The 13,517-nt window shown below is 45.3% G+C and overlaps 1 pseudogene across 1 annotated transcript in view; it reads left to right on the top strand.

Moving 5' to 3' along the window:
• Positions 1-13,517, top strand: part of LOC311532968 (leucine-zipper-like transcriptional regulator 1) — a 116,590-nt pseudogene that overhangs the window by 72,634 nt on the left and 30,439 nt on the right. The window contains exons 7-8 of the transcript in view: positions 1,967-2,116; positions 10,431-10,536. The product of the transcript in view is annotated as a leucine-zipper-like transcriptional regulator 1 (transcript). The remainder of the gene's footprint in view (positions 1-1,966; positions 2,117-10,430; positions 10,537-13,517) is intronic.

Here is a 13,517-nt window from a genome sequence, read left to right as displayed (position 1 = left end):
ACCAAAGTTAGGCACCTTCCTCCCTTTACCTACCACCACCACCACCTACCACCCCTCTCCTCAGCATTTCCTATTGACTGGCTTAGGCAACTCCCCGCTCAGCATGCTGGCTTTTGGGAATCCCTTTTTGAGGCATCTAACTCTTCTCAGTTCAGGGTTTGATAGGGTGACCCTATACAGCTTCATCCTCACTGATCAGCATGGTTTACAGATGACCTGGGACAGATGGAGCAGGAGAGGAAGCTAGACAGAAAGACAGCTAGAGTGCCAGTGGCAGAAATCTCAGGCCGAGTCTAATTGGTTGTGACATGAAGAATTTGCTAGGGAGAAATTGTGAAGGGCTTTAATCAGGTATACAAGTTGAAGAGAATATAATACTGAATGCCATTAGGAGTCTACAGTAACCGGTGACAAGAACCTGCACTCAGAAGCTGTTATCCAGAAATTGTGACCATGTCATTCAGATTCAGGCACCTGAAAAAACTGACTCTTACATATTCAAAAAAGGAAGGGGGAGCTGGATCAATAGTCCAGAGTTAGAGGTACACCTGGTGGGGTGAAGAAAAGCACTTTGCCACATCAGTAGATGCAAGTTTATGTTATATGGAGAGGAAGGGTAGAAAAGGCAGGAAACCAGACTAGAATCTAGCTCATCCGATGAAGTGAGCTGTAGCTCACGAAAGCTTATGCTCAGATAAATTTGTTAGTATCTAAGGTGCCACAAGTACTCCTTTTCTTTTTGTGAATACAGACTAACACGGCTGCTACTCTGAAACCTATCTATTAATGGTGCAATGAGGTTAGTAGATGAGCACAATCTAATACTATCACAGGCAAACTTACTAATGCCTATAGCCAGTGAAAATGGGTTCCTTCCATTCAGTATACAATAATAATTAGAAAATGGAGGGGGTCAACAGAAAATTTTGACTTTTTGTTGAAAAAAAACTTGATTTTTTGTTTAATTTTTGGCAATACTTTCTGCAAAAATTTTCGTTTAGTTAAAATCCAATTTTCCATTAAAAAAAGTTTTGAAGGAAAATTTTCAGCCAGCCCTAATAATCTTTAGCATGTACATACTTTAGTACTTTACAAATAGTATCTAACAAACCATCACAATATCCTTGTACAGTAGGCAGGTAACCATTTATATTAGTGTCTAGCCCCTAAGAAACCAGGAGACCCATAATGTTTGAAGTTTACCAGTACTTCATATGCAAAGTAAGTAAATGAATTATTACAGTGTATTATATCCTAATTTTTATATTTTTGAAAATTAATTGCCATAAAGAAAATCCATATGGCATTGTTTCCTATATAACATCCTATAGCATTGTTGGGATTGTGTTGCTTTGTTGCATCACACACAGATTTATCTGAAACATGACAATACTACATTTGAGAGACAAGGTTTGAGTGTGACTGGATCTCTGGGGTACAACTTGGAACCGTGGGACCCTTGTTCCCCCTTAGCTCTCCAATCTGGGCTGTCTCTCATAGTGCTTTGCTAGTGATAAGCAGTAAACACCTCCAGGTGCTGTGATCACTCAGCCACCCGCATGCAGAGATTCAAACAATTTAGCTGAGTGTATGTTCTCTAAGCCACTCATGAACTATATAGAGGGAAACACTAGCAAATCCCCTTTGGGAAGAGACCTGAGATCTGTGTAGCTCAAAAGCTTGTCTCTTTCACCAGCAGAAGCTGGTCCAATAAAAGATATTACCTCACCCACCTTGTCTCTCTAATATCCTGGACCAACATGATTACAACAACACTGCATACTATATTTGAGGAGGCATTTAGAGGCAGTTTTCCCCTCCGCATAGTAGCTAGGAAGTAATTTATGTGAAAGCGTCAATGCTTTGTAGCCCCCTTTGAACAGTACTGCTTGAAACCATCTGCAGAACCTTTCTTGTGGTTATGTAAAATCTCCTTGTGTTACATCAGTCACCTTTCCTTTTCCAGTTACTTTGAAGCCATGTTCCGTTCCTTCATGCCAGAAGATGGACAAGTAAATATTTCTATAGGTGAAATGGTTCCCAGTAAACAAGCATTTGAGTCTATGCTGAGATACATTTACTATGGTGAAGTGAACATGCCTCCTGAAGATTCCCTGTATCCTTAAATCTACTGAAGCCTAAGGTCTGTAGATGCAATTGAAACAGACACTTTGGATTTCTTTTGCTATGGATATTTTAATATGTTGGCTCTGATTCTGCCATGTCATGCACCTGGTGTCATCATTTACACCTGTGCAAAGTGAGTGAAAAAAATATGCCAGACCAGAAGAGAAGCATATTACACCTGCTCTGCACTGCTGCAAATGCCTTCATTGTGAGGGAGTGGAGAATCAGGCCCTTCTACTGGACTATGAAACAGTTCAGTTGAGTTAAACTATAACTAGTGTTATGATTTTGTCATGAAATTTTTAAATATATTTCATGGCAGAGGTGCTGGAAAACAACAATATGTCACAGAAAGAGGTTAGTGGGAGACGGAGAGTGACCCTACCCCACACTCGCCCCACAATGGCAACTCCTGTCCCGTGGGACTGAGCCCAGCTGTCCGCTCTAGGCCTTGCGACCTAGCACATGGGGTCACAATGCTGAACAGTTTTGAAGAGTCCATGCTGCTTTAGATGGAGATGGTAGGGCAGATGGACCAAACCTGAGTGGTGCTGTGACCCCATGTACAAGTTTGTAACACCACTTGGCTTGAGCACATTTCAGTTGTTTTGGAGGGCATTTGATGGACTTTATTCAAATTCATGCTTTCTGTGACCATCATGACAAAATCATAGCCTTAATTATAACTAGCCAGGGATTTGAACCTGGCTTTCCCATGTGAGTTTTCAGACCACTGATCTATGCAATTTCTCTCTTTTCCTGATCTAATGAATATTTAATTATACAAAGTGGAACAGCTCCAACAGGACAGATTGAGAAGTCCCCACCCCAAATGTCCAATAGCCTGCCACTTAAGGTATTCACCTGGGATATGGGAGACTGGGGTTCAAGTCGCTAATCCAGAGAAGGGTTTAAATCTAGGTCTCCTGCAGTCCAGGTGTGTGTGCTAACCACTGGGCTGTTGGCTGTAATGGGGGCAAGCTCTGTCTTGGGTTGTTTGTGTGAAAGGACTGGTGTGTCTTAGAGAGCTAGGGTAAGATGCACAAAAAGAGTCTCCTATACATCACTAACTTTCACAAAATCACCACTCAGCTGCCACCAAACTATGTAGGCACCTAAATCCCTAAAGGCACCTGCATTTCTGCTGGTGGGCATGCCCAAAGCTGACTAAATCCTGACACTGCCCTCACAGCTAACAAGACATTCAGAGCCTAAGCTGCTTCTTTGAGTAGATGCAGCCGTGTTGGTGGGTGCATGCCTAGGGCTCTGGAACCAGAGAACTTTGCTTAGCAATGTCTGTAAAGGGGCAGCGCTCACACCTCCTTGCCACAGTGTCTGGCTATATGAGGCGGCACCACCCTGACCCCTTTCATTTCCTTCTTACTGCCTGTGACTGGAGTCAGAGCTTTGTGTGATTCTTAACCATGCAATCTCTCACTGTCTTTTTCTAGTGTTTGTTCTAGTCGTATATAATTAGTACCCTTAGTGTTAGTTAAATGTAGTGTTAATTACATTTAGTTAAGTATTTCCCTGGTGATGCCCTCACCATGGTTTAAAGATTGTTATATGGGGAGAGCGATCCCCAACAACAATCCCCACACACTGCTTACTGTGACGTCTACGTCAAGGAGCGGTGTGCAATTTCTAGGTCGTTCTTGAAAGGAACTCAGCTGGCTAGGGATCTTCGCCTAAAGCAGCACCTGCTTGACCAGGCCATGTGGCCTGCTTAAGCACCGAGGACCTCCTCAGATTGGAAGTCACCCTCAGGTTCTGAGAGTGCTGCCATGTCATGCTCTGGAGCCAGCGCCTCTCCAAAGGGATGGAGGAGGAGTTCCCCATCGAATGCGCCGAGGAAGAGGTCACATAAGACCAATCCAGACCACTGCAGGTCTCATGAAAACTCTTCTGCCTCCTCCAGAAAGAGTGTGGACCAGCATTGTGTTAATGCCAGCATACATGAGGGTGTGGGTGCCTCTAACAGCTTCCTGATACTGAGCAGAGAGGTCAGAGACCCTCTACCATTGACTCTGATTCTTGAATCCAGTACTGACTAGAGTGATGCTGGCATCAGTTGTTTCCACGCCGGCGGCATATCAAGCAGCAACAGACCTCCTTTGCTTTTCCATCCTGACCCCTCCATTGATCCAGGCTTTTGCCAGGGCTGTGTCGTTTATAGCCTCATTGTGTGGATGGGCCACTGAACCTTTTGGTCCATTGGCACCACACTCCGATGTTCCCCTTCCACAGTCTGTGGAAGCAGGGCTGGTATGGGCTTGGTGCAAGGGATCTCTTTGGCACTGGGAAACTCCTTGGCACCATTGCATTCACACCACTGATGTTACCATGGCAGCTCTCACTGCCCTCCACTTTGGAACCGTCAGCTACTTTGGTGCCACCACTGATTTTGGGGTCCACACTGCTCCCCCCATCGGGAACAGTTTGGCAGGGCTCTTCCTCGCCTTCAATACCTGAGGATTTCAAGTCCTATCAGGACCTTTGGTGGTGCATGGCTGCTTCCCTGGCCTTCAGGCAGAGTTCCTGCAGGAGAGCACCATTATGTTGCTGGATATCCTGCAGCTGTCTGCTCCTGGGAGAGTGGCTCCTCTTATTAATGATGCACTCCTAGAGCCTGCAAATGTTCTTTGGAGATTGCCAGCTTGGAGGGATTGCTCAGTGGTTTGAGCATTGGCCTGCTAAACCCAGGGTTGTGAGTTCAATCCTTGAGGGGGCCACTTAGGGAACTGGGGCAAAAATTGGGGCTTGGTCCTGCTTTTAACAGGGGGTTGGACTAGAAGACCTCCTGCGGTCCCTTCCAACCCTGATAGTCTATGATTCAGTATCATGTATGACAAAGCACATGGAGAAACTCTGTTTTGTCCTGGTGCAGGGATCTGAGGGCTTTTATTTTCACCTGGATCCAAATTCCTGGTCGTAACTGTGGTGAACAATAAAGGCCAGCAGGGCAGATTTAAGTCCACTGCTAAGGATGAGGACTCTAAAAGGATGGACTTTATGGGTAGGAAGATTTATATCTCCTCCTTTTTGCAAATGCAGATTGCAAACCAGCAGGCATTGTTGTCCAAATACAAATTTGTAAATTAGATGTTCATGTCTAAGTTTGCAGACCAGATGTCTGAAACCTCCAGAGAGAAATTTGGGGCATTCATTACCAAAGGCTGCTTGATGGCCAAGACATCATTGCAGTCGATGCTGAACATCACGGACTCTTCAGTCAGAGTTGTGGCCTCCAAGAGACCATGAGAAGGGTATCTTGGCTGCAGAATTTGGGCATTGCTCCTGACCTGCAGCAGGCTATAGATGATCTGCCTTTCAATGGCTAGGTGCTTTTTTCAGACAAGATGGACAAGACTCAGTACTTCAAGGGTTCTAGGGCCACCCTACATTCCTTGGGTTTGTACACACCGGCAGAGCAAAGGTGCTGCTATGGGTAGCAGCAGCAATACTGTCCACAATGCACTTTTGGGCAGTCTCAGCCTTCCATCGCAGTTTGGATGTGCCTGAGGCTCTTGGGCCACATATCTGTTTGCATGCAGAGGGTTCTGTTAGCAAGATTGCGCCTTTACCCCTTCAGATGTGGCTCAGGATGGTTTACCATCTGACTCTTCATTCCTTGGACAGATCGGTCCATCTACCTCCACTGGTCCTGGACTCCTTGTAGTGGTGGATGCTTCCAGAAAGTATATGTCAGGGCATTCCCTTTGTCCAGCCCCTACCAACCAGGTCTGTTGTCTCTGACATCTCCCTGGTGGGCTGGGGAGCACATCTGGAGTCACTGAAAATTCAGGTTTCAGAGTAGCAGCCATGTTAGTCTGTATTTGCAAAAAGAAAAGGAGGACTTGTGGCACCTTAGAGACTAACCAATTTATTTGAGCATAAGCTTTCGTGAGCTACAGCTCACTTCATCGGATTCATTCAGTGGAAAATACAGTGGGGAGATTTATATACATAGAGAACATGAAACAATGGGTGTTACCGTACACACTGTAAGGAGAGTGATCACTTAAGGTGAGCTATTACCAGCAGGAGAGCGGGGGGGAGAAACCTTTTGTAGTGATAATCAAGGTGGGCCAGTTCCAGCAGTGGACAAGAACATCTGAGGAACAGTGGGGGATGGAGGGGGGGAATAAACATGGGGAAATAGTTTTAGATCTCTATCAAGCATTCTTACAACTACAATACCAACCTGCTGAAGTGAAGAAACAGATTGACAGAGCCAGAAGAGTACCCAGAAGTCACCTACTACAGGACAGGCCCAACAAAGAAAATAACAGATCGCCACTAGCCATCACCTTCAGCCCCCAACTAAAAACTCTCCAACGCATCATCAAGGATCTACAACCTCCTGAAGGACGACCCATCACTCTCACAGATCCTGGGAGACAGGCCAGTCCTTGCTTACAGACAGCCCCCCAACCTGAAGCAAATACTCACCAGCAACCACACACCACACAACAGAACCACTAACTCAGGAACCTATCCTTGCAACAAAGCCCATTGCCAACTGTGTCCACATATCTATCCAGGGGACACCATCGTAGGGCCTAATCACATGAGCCACACTATCAGAGGCTCGTTCACCTACACATCTACCAATGTGATATATGCCATCATGTGCCAGCAGTGCCCCTCTGCCATGTACATTGGTCAAACTGGACAGTCTCTACGTAAAAGAATAAATGGACACAAATCAGACGTCAAGAATTATAACATTCAAAAACCAGTTGGAGAACACTTCAATCTCTTTGGTCACTCGATTACAGACCTAAAAGTGGCAATTCTTCAAGAAAAAAACTTCAAAAACAGACTCCAACGAGAGACTGCTGAATTGGAATTAATTTGCAAACTGGATACAATTAACTTAGGCTCGAACAAAGACTGGGAGTGGATGGGTCATTACACAAAGTAAAACTATTTCCCCAGGTTTATTCCCCCCTTCCACCCCCCACTGTTCCTCAGATGTTCTTGTCAACTGCTGGAACTGGCCCACCTTGATTATCACTACAAAAGGTTTCTCCTTCCCCCCCACCCCTGCCACTCTCCTGCTGGTAATAGCTCACCTTAAGTGATCACTCTCATTAAAGTGTGTATGGTAACACCCATTGTTTCATGTTCTTTATGTATATAAATCTCCCAGCTGTATTTTCCACTGAATGCATCCGATGAAGTGAGCTGTAGCTCACGAAAGCTTATGCTCAAATAAATTGGTTAGTCTCTAAGGTGCCACAAGTTTTTCTTTTTGAAAATTCAGGGTCTGTGAATTGGAAGTGTCTCTGCATATCAACATACTGGAGCTTCGGGCCATCTGCGATACTTGTCCCGCCTTTCTGAACCGCATCGGGGAGCCATCATTTACATATTTACCAGTGATACTGCTGTGATACATTACGTGAACAGAGAAGGGGAGCACAATCCAGGGTGGTTAGGTTATGGCAGTTCTGCATCAAGGAGGCTATCACTCTAATAGCCGATCGCTTTTCCGAGGCCCAGAATCATCTCGCAGACCATCTCAGAAAAATTTTTTGCCTGAATCACGAGTGTTCCCTGAAGACAAGCATCCTGCAGGTCATCTTTGCAGCTTGGGGCATTCCAACAACCAACCTGTTTGCTACAAGGGACAACAGGAAATGCCATCTGTTCTGCTCTCGAGGGGAATTCTGTCCAGGCTCCCTGACTGACACCTTCCATCTCAGCTGACATTAGCTCTTCTGTATGTTTTTTCCCAATCCCAGTCATACAACAGATCATCCTCAAACTGAAAGCGGATCAGGACATGCTTATCCTCCTTGTACCAGCATGGCTGAGGCAGTGTTGATTCTCCAACCTTGCGCTTGTCAATTCAGCCTCCTTTATCTTCATCCTGACCTACTCACTCAGAATCATGGTGTTGCCTTGCATCCCACACTCAGCTCCCTGCATCTCACTGTGTGGTTGTTTTGTGGTTGAACGAGAATGAAAAGTGTTGTTTGGCAGCCATTCTGCAGGTTCTATTAAATAGAAAGCCCTGTACCAAAATCACCTGTTTGAGAAAATGGAACCATATTTTTGGTGTGTTCATCGGCCCCGCAGAATTCAACTGATGCTGGTCTCTATCCAGGACATCTTAGAGTACTTGCTGTGTCTTCGGTTGCCTGGTGGTGCCTTTAGCTCTTGAGGTCGCACCGGGTAGTGATTTCAGTGTTTCATCCACCCATTCTTGGAAGATCAGTCTTTTCCAGTACCATGGCAGCAAGATTCTTTAAAGGCCTTCTTCATCTCCATCCTCCAGTGTCTCAAAACCAGTTCCTCTGTGGGACCTTAATACTTTCCCAGTGGACTTAATGGGACCTCCATTTGAGTCTCTGGCATCTTAACCCTTTCTACTTTCTGTCAGAAAACTGCTTTCCTGGTTTCAATAACATCTGGAAGGGGAGTCTCTGAGTTGCAGGCTCTGAGAGCCTCCTTATACAGGGTTCTCGAAGGTGGTATATGTACCCATGTTTTTTCCTGAGCTGCAATCAGCTCCGGAGGAGCAGTATCTCCATACATTAGTTGTCAGATGATGTCTTGTCATTATACCATTACTGCATCTTCCAGAGCTAATGCAAACTTTGAAAGGGCGGTCCAGCAATCCTTAGTTACACTCTGAGCCCCACCTCCTGTGGATACTCCTTGTGCATCACCTATGTGGAATACTCGGTTGCATGTAATTGAAGAAGAAGAAACCAGTTACTTATTGTAACTGGTTCTTCTAGATGTGATACAGACATGAATTCCACTACCCACCCTCCACCTCCTTTCCATTAGAGTCTGGTCTCTGGATGTTCGTTGCAAAGGAACTGAGTGGGGTTGGGGTGTCACTGCCTTCAAAAGCCTGGAGTGGTGCTATGGCTATGAGGCGTGAGCGCTGCCCTTCTGCAGGTACTGCTAGGGAAAATTCTCTTCCTCTGCTGCACTGGGTACACACACGCCTAAGTGGAATACACACGTCTGCATCACATCTTGAAGAATCAGAGTTAGTAAGTAACCTTTTCTTACACCCAAGCCACAGTGGAATTTTCAAAGTAGGTGTTCCCTGCCCATCTCACTTGTGCAGGGCCTGATCTGGTTGATGCACTCAGAGCATGCTGAACCCACACAAAAGGGTAAGCAAGTCATCACCTGATAGCCTGGTGTTTACAGCAAGCACCAGGAGTGTAGGAAACATGTGTTAGAGCAGGGTTATGAAAACAGGTCTCCCACACCCCCAGGTGTGTGCAGTGGGCTATTGGGGGCTGGACTTGATGGCCTCTTGAGAGCCCTTCATTCCTATAATTTTAAAATGGGGTAGAGGAGTGTCTCTTCAATTCTTTGTGAGAAAGAGCTCACCTGGTTTGGGTACCTAAATCCAGGAAAGGGTTCAAGGCTAAGAATCCTGAGCATAGATAGGCGCATCCTTCCAGCCTCTCAATTTGGTATGTAAATCCCTTTGTGAATCTGGGCCCTAAGCCCTCTGCATTTCACTCCTGGCCAGCTCAGGCAGTTCCCTGCTCAGCTGCTGGCTTCTGAGAATCCGGTTCATAGGTGCTTAACTCTCCCCATACAATGCATGGGGAGCCTGACAACCTAACTCGGGACGTGAATTCCACTGTGTGGCAAGGTGCCTAGAAGTTAAGTGTTGCAATGCCAAGATCCCCTGCGTGAGCACAACTATGCAGGACTTAATCCCTGCTCACTATATTTTTGGGCCATTGCTGTCATTCACAATGGGTACCAGAGAGTATGCATGCCTCAGTATGTTGGACTGGTCCACTGACTAACCATCTTGCTATACAACTCTTGGGGAAGTACTTTATATACATCTTTGGAGGGAGCTTGCATGGACAACCATACAGTCATAGAAATGTAGGGCTGGAAGGGACTTGGAGAAGTCATCAAGTCCAGCCCCCTTGCTCTGAGGCAGGACCAAGGAAACCTAGACCATCCCTGACAGGTGTTCGTCCAACATGTTCCTAAAAACTGCCAATGATGGGAATTCTACAACCTCCCTTAAAGAAGCCTATTCCAGAGGTGAACTACCCTTATAGTTAGAAAGTGTTACCTAATATCTAATGTAAATCTCCCTTGCTGCAGATTAAGTCCATTACTTCTTGTTCTATATGAGCAGCTGGCCCCTGAGCCAGCTGCTTGGGCAGCCCTGGGATCAGCCACACTGGCTGCTGCAGAAGTCATGGAATCCATGACTTCCGCAACCTCCATGGCAGACACGGAGCCCTAATTATTACCAACTTGGAACACAGATTTGTTCTCCTTGACTAGCTTTATAGCTACCTCTTCTCTGCCCCTTATTATTATGGTTTCTACAACAACAGACTTCAAGCATACTGCAAGCAGAACCTGGAAATGAATGTTACAGTGGAAAATGTGCTCCAGGTAATTGTCCCTGATCCATTTTAATTAGTCATTGGTAGTCTTAAATACAGTAAATATTCAAGAAATTCAAAGGGTCCAGCAACACCAGCCAGAAGGGTCTGTGATTTACTCACATTCTTAGACAAAAATAATTGGCTAAACTGCAGTTAAGATTATAGGGATACTATAGTTTTTGGGTGGAAAAGCATTAGAATGCCATGGAATTGAAACAGAATTTGTAAACAAGAATGTGCAAAATTTGAAGTATGGGGATGAGTTAAAACATTTGATGTTTCTAGGCCAAGCTGTTATACAGATGTGACTGGGGAAAGTGTATTAAAATTTTTACAGAGTAAGTAATACTTGTGTTCTTCTTCAGAGGCTTCTGTGCATCCCTACTTGCAGGTCTGACATCCTCTGGCTTCAAGTTCATGGAACCTCTACTACAGCTGTATCCAGTGGGGCTGCATAAGCCCTCCTAGTGATGTCAGTGCTCAATATCTGAATCTATATAAAGCAGTGCAGACCCCAGTGTCTTCATTTCCTTCTCCTCTCCTGTGCAAAGCAGTAGGATCCTCGCTGTGTGTGACTTTGTCTAATTATTTAATAGACCATCTTTGCCATCTGAATTTTCTTTTATTCACTTTAATTATAAGGAAGAGAGAATAGTGTAGGAGATTGATCTGGTGTTGGTCCATGCAAAGATGGCTGGAGTAGAGCCCTAGAAAGGCTGTAAGAATATCTGACAGTCTATCTGAAATCAGACATGTATGTTTAATGTCTGGTGTGCTCAGGTGAAGCTCACACTCCATCACATTCATCCCCAGAGTATGCCATGATCAGCAATTGAGTCTAAAGGCCTATCTGTCTTTCAAACCAGTGACACTCAGACAGCACAGGCCCTGCTATCAGGCTGACGAGGCAATAAAATCTGGGCCCACAATGACCCTCCTTGGCACAAAAATGCACTACTATTAAATGAGTGAAGCCTTGGAACCTGGCTCCAGCCTCTTCACCGGCCTCAACTTGGGCCTCTAACAAGGGTTCCAGTGCCAGGTCTGTGCCTCAGGCAGCACTGACCTCCCCTGTGAAGCATTATCAGGCGTTTTCATCTGCATTGGCACTTGTGATGCCGATAAGTTTGACTCCCCAAATGGTATTAGTTTCGAGACCCGTTTATTGAGAGAACATCCTCAGCTGTTGAAGATCCTTCTATGGCACCTGCTGCACCATCCTAGGAATATACACCATCTGCACAGAAGAAACAAGGAAAGGAAAGCATAGGTCTGGTTCTGGGGAAGTGAAGAAGGAAAGAAGAAATTCCCCAGGGTTGATTTTGGAGAAGGTCTCAGCTCCTAAGTTGTCACTGGCCCTGTAACAGCTGCAGACTTCCCCAGTTCATGTTCCTGGTAGTCCAGCAACTTTTCCCAAGACTGGTCAACTAGTCCACTTAAAAGATTTTTGCTTCACTGGTGCACGGTTTGGCTTTGGAACTTACTCCTGATTCATCTCTGGAATTCCTGTTCAGTGATGCCCAGGATCTCCCTTTTGCTTCACTCAGGCCCCCTTTGAGTGAACCATCACCATCAGCCTTCATACACCTCTTCAGTTCCACAGAGCACTCTGTCTTCCGTGATATCAGGAGTTCACAGATGTTGCTATGGCATTCCTTCACAAAGCCTTAAGGACACTACTTGGTGGTGCTTGAACTGTGTGGTCTCTGCTGCATTAGAAAAGATAAAGGGTACTAAATCTGCTCCGTGGGAACAGAATTTCCTCGCTCAGTAGGAAATCATATTTGTTGGGATCCAAGTGTATTGCCAGTTACTAGGCAGTGACAAGATACTAACAGTACACCCTCTGGGATGCAATTGTTCTGTAGTTGATTCCTAAAGATCAGGCTAAGGCAGCAAAGGATCTTGCCACTGAAGCAGAAGTATGGCCTGTCATTCCCCCCATGCTGCCTATGACACCTCTGCCCCTTGCAACAGAGCCACGGCCGCAGAGATATTCAGGAATTAAATCATAGAATCATAGAATATCAGGGTTGGAAGGGACCCCAGAAGGTCATCTAGTCCAACACCCTGCTCGAAGCAGGACCAATTCCCAGTTAAATCATCCCAGCCAGGGCTTTGTCAAGCCTGACCTTAAAAACCTCTAAGGAAGGAGATTCTACCACCTCCCTAGGTAACGCATTCCAGTGTTTCACCACCCTCATAGTGAAAAAGTTTTTCCTAATATCCAATCTAAACCTCCCCCCCTGCAACTTGAGACCATTACTCCTCGTTCTGTCATCTGCTACCATTGAGAACAGTCTAGAGCCATCCTCTTTGGAACCCCCTTTCAGGTAGTTGAAAGCAGCTATCAAATCCCCCCTCATTCCTCAGACCTTGCCCCAGAATCACAAGTGTGAATACAGAATTTGAAAGTTAAGGCCATTTTACTGAAAAAATCAACAAAACCTTAGAGATTTTTGGTAAGATGAGACCCTGAAATATAATCCAGAGACCGGTATGAGACCTAAGGCCTGAACTAAAGTAATGGTCAAGACTTTGCTAACATAAAGCAAGTTAAGCTGTGATCCAGAGGCAGGCTCTGCTCACAGGAGCTGGCAAGAAGAAGGCTAATGTTGCAAATATACATGTACCTAAAAGGTACGAAGCACTAGTAATATAAACATGTGCCAGGACAGTACCAGAACATTCCGGTACTAGCACATTCCACATAGATAACAAGGAATATACTGACCCATCCTAAAGACAGGGGCAGGAGGGTAATATGATGGATAGAGTTGTTTTGTTTGAACCAACATGTACAAGGTGAGAGGCAGCACCCTAACACATAGTGGGGTTGCACCTCTATATGTCAGAGTAATGTGTAACTTATTTGTATCGTGAGCTGTAGCTCACGAAAGCTTATGCTCAAATAAATTGGTTAGTCTCTGAGGTGCCACAAGTACTCCTTTTCTTTTTGCGAATACAGACTAACACGGCTGTTACTCT

The sequence above is a fragment of the Lepidochelys olivacea genome, assembly GCF_965140295.1.
Source record: "Lepidochelys olivacea isolate rLepOli2 genome assembly, chromosome: 18".
NCBI classification, from domain to species: domain Eukaryota; kingdom Metazoa; phylum Chordata; order Testudines; family Cheloniidae; genus Lepidochelys; species Lepidochelys olivacea.
This window is presented reverse-complemented; position numbering and strand designations above follow the sequence as displayed.